Source organism: Leuciscus leuciscus (genome assembly GCF_965113295.1).
Source record: "Leuciscus leuciscus genome assembly, chromosome: 13".
Lineage (NCBI taxonomy): Eukaryota > Metazoa > Chordata > Actinopteri > Cypriniformes > Leuciscidae > Leuciscus > Leuciscus leuciscus.
In genome coordinates, this window is record NC_138737.1 from 2,269,366 (window position 1) to 2,273,087 (window position 3,722).

Below are 3,722 nucleotides of genomic sequence, written 5' to 3' on the forward strand. Positions count from 1 at the left end.
CTCCTCATACCTTTGTGCGTTACTACCGGCTGGATGTCACCAGAACCTCGGTAGCACATGCGGTTTTAGGGGTGGGGCCTTCTTAGCTCTTCCCTGTAACCCTGTTGGGTAAAAGACCAATAAGAGTGAATGGGCCGGCTGGCCATGTTCATTCCTGTCACCAAACATTTACTTCCCTTCATGGGTATAGTTTATGTGCCTTGGTGGATTGGGGTTACTATCATGTATGTGTCTCATGCATGTTTCATGTCCTGCTTGTCCACAGCAGTTAGGTGTGGCGTCACCTTTGCAGGTTCATGATTAATGGACGTGTCAGGCACCGCCTCCCCGAGGTGACCGTCTTTCTCTGGCTTTCAGAACCTCACTGTGAGTGTATTGGGCAATCGGGGAGCTGTCCATGTCTCTCCCATAGGTGGATCTCGAACACGAGATGATGAAAGAGAACAATAGGTTACTATCGTAACCCCGGTTCTCTGAAACGTCGAGTGGAGAGATCCACCAGCTTTGCCCCGCTTGCCGCACGAGAAGCGAATATACTTACTGAGGAATAGCAGCGCGCCCAGCTGTTATATGCCCGTAGGTAAGGGGGTGTGGCCTCACCTGGCATTGGCTGCGCGCTTCTGTCTGTCTAGCCAGACTTGGTGCAATTGGATGCTTCTGCAGAGGTCATGTACGGATGCCCTTCCCATAGGTGGATCTCTCCACTCGATGTTTCAGAGAACCGGGGTTACGATAGTAACCTATTGTTTCCTCTTCCACAAATACCCTTAATAAAGCCTGAAACTCGTCGCCAGTCCACCAGTTTTTTTTATGAAATTCCATATTTCTTCAACAGTGATTTTTGGTGTGTGGAGTATGGATGTGTTATTGAGTCTGGATTTCATACTGAACAGAAGCTTGATCGTGTGAGAGTGTATCTGGACTATAACAGAGGAACGGTGTCATTCTCTGATCCTGTAACTAACACACATCTACACACATTCACAACCACCTTCACTCACACACTCTTTCCATTCTTCTTGAGTTTAGACTCTCTGAGGATCTTACGGGTCAATAGTCAGTAAACGTTACTCCTGTCGATCTGGATCTTCCTGCTTTCATCATGTTTCCAATATTTGATCAATATCCATACAACACACGTTTTCATTTATATTTCACTTTACATAATTAGAGCTTTTAGAGACCATTTTAGCATTCATGTTTTCAGGCTAATTATCATTTACCAGATTAATTTTCTACAATTTTCACATGTTAATGTGATAGGCCACTGTCGGTAGCCTAAAAGAGGCCTAGAAATAGGGTTTCGTTCCGACAAACGGGGCACTAATTTTTCTTTTGCTCAATATGTTCAACGTTAATAAAAGGTATCCAAGCAAAAAGTTCTCCACGCATTATCCTGCAGTTAATGAGAAATTGTAATTTATTGGCGCACTATATTGACTGCGTATTGAGACATGTAAAACTGTTGAGCTAGATTTTCAACCAATCTGCATCGAAAATGTAAGTAGGTCACAGCCGAAATCAAGCCAATATCACTACGCACATGTAAACATGGAGGAGGACGTAAGCAGCGCATCTTCATCTGATAGCGGCGATCAAGCTCGATTAACACCCGTAAAGTGTATTCTTCATGTCGGAAAAGATGGTGGGAAAGGTCCGCAGCCCTTTACTGAAGTCCGATGGGAAAAAAATCAAGCATAGGAATGGCTCAAAACGTCGGACACTACGGAGCTAACGTTAGCTATTGCTAATAAACATGTTGCCCTCCTGGACAAACCGGTCTCTGATGTCCCAACAACTACGGGTTTCACCCGGCCTGCTATCGGCGTTTTATAGACAAAAAACGCTTGACTTGTGTGTATGTGATGGGTAGGTTTAGGGGTCGGGTTAGTGTGTGTGTGTGTGAGAGAGAGAGAGAGAGAAAGATAGGCCGCTGTCTAGGGCTGTACTCAACCAAAGAAAATCTTGGTTGACTTAAGTCCTTAAATTTTCGACTAAAAATGACGTAAAAAAAAAAAAAAACTTAAATTAATTAGATGCGCACTGTGCGCAGTACTTGGTAGCCTTGTTGTCCGCCTAAATGAATTATAAATAAACATAAAAAACTAGTAGGCTATTTGCAGTATATTAAATCGTTTTTGACCTAATTATTTTGCACTGAAATGAGTCTGACACTCGAGTCTGTCGGCTCTGACAGCGTTGCATCACGTGCACCTGCGCAATATCATAGCTTATGATTTCCGAAAATAGTACTATGTTGTCAATTAGTGATATCATCACAAGAACTGTTGAGGAATATGCAACATAATTTAGACAATTATTTTTGTCATATGTTATAATAATAAGTTATAACTGTCAGACACTATCATTTCACCGTGCATGTCCTCGCACCGAGCGAGGCTGAACATGAGCTCAACTTCGCAGCTGAGACACGAATAGACTATTAACTTAAAGCTTTTACTTAATAAACACAAAAGGCACGTCCACTTTAATAAAAAAAGAATATGTATTAAACAAACCAGATCAAGAGCAGAAACGAAATAAAGTGCATAACTGAAAAATAAAGCATCCTAGGCTCAAAACTAACACAACCAACAGCACAGCGCAATTGCGCATTAGGCTCCAAATAAAAAATAAAAAAGTTAGGTTATCACACTAAAACATTGAAATATGCTAATTCTGATATGTTCATATAGCCTACTCAAAACAGACAGGGCAAGCTAACGCAGACAAGTGAGCTTACCACTTTTAGATGATATGTCATGTTTGTCGTCGAGCTGTGGAAAACTGTTGCTTGCAAACTTTGCATTCAACCTTTTTCCTGTTATCAATTTTAACAAAATGATGCCACACTGTCGATTTCTTTGTTGTTGACATGTTAGAAGAGGACTGACTATTAAACGCTCTCACAATTAAATAAATAATATTTAGCATCAAACCTTCTATAGTTATCGCTCTCTCTTGGGTTGGGCTAATCCAAAAAAGGTGAAGACAAGGGTGTTCTGAAGACAGACTGTTACAGTGAAACAAGGGTACTCTGAAAACACCCCCATTAGCAGTTAGTGCTTTCCACCTGATGAAATGAGCGCGCCTCAGCGCGGCAAAACTGATGAAATAAACGCGGCAAAAAATCGACCAATCAGAATTTTGGTCGAACCAGAACGTATCAACCAATTAATCGACTAATCGACTGGGACAGTACAGCCCTACTTCCATCACTGTCTGGTTTGGTTCAGCTACCAAATCGGACATCAGGAGACTACAACGGACAGTCCGGACTCCGGACTGCAGAGAGGATTATTGGTGCCCCCTTGCCAACCCTCCAGGACCTGTACTCTTCCAGAGTGAGGAAGAGAGCAGGTAAAATCATCACAGACTCAACTCACCCTGGACACCCCCTGTTTGAACTGTTACTGTCAGGACGGCGACACAGATCACTGGCCACAAGAACATCCAGGCACAGGAACAGTTTCTTTCCACAGGCCATTTCCCTTCTGAACACTTAACATGCCCCCCAAGGCATATGCCTGCAAGTGCAATACTCCCACTGTCTAGTGCAATATTCTCTAACTCAGGTGATATTTATATTTATATTATTCAAACTACTCAAAATACTATAAATATGTTCATAATCTGTAACATGCACTAGACTCCCACTGTCTAGTGTAATATTCTCTAACTCAGGTGATATTTATATTTATATTATTCATACTGCTCAAAAT

General features: G+C 42.0%; 1 protein-coding gene across 6 annotated transcripts in view; it reads left to right on the forward strand.

Moving 5' to 3' along the window:
* polb (polymerase (DNA directed), beta) overlaps positions 1–3,722 on the forward strand; it is a 95,758-nt gene that overhangs the window by 25,378 nt on the left and 66,658 nt on the right. The gene's annotated exons all lie outside the window — the stretch shown is intronic.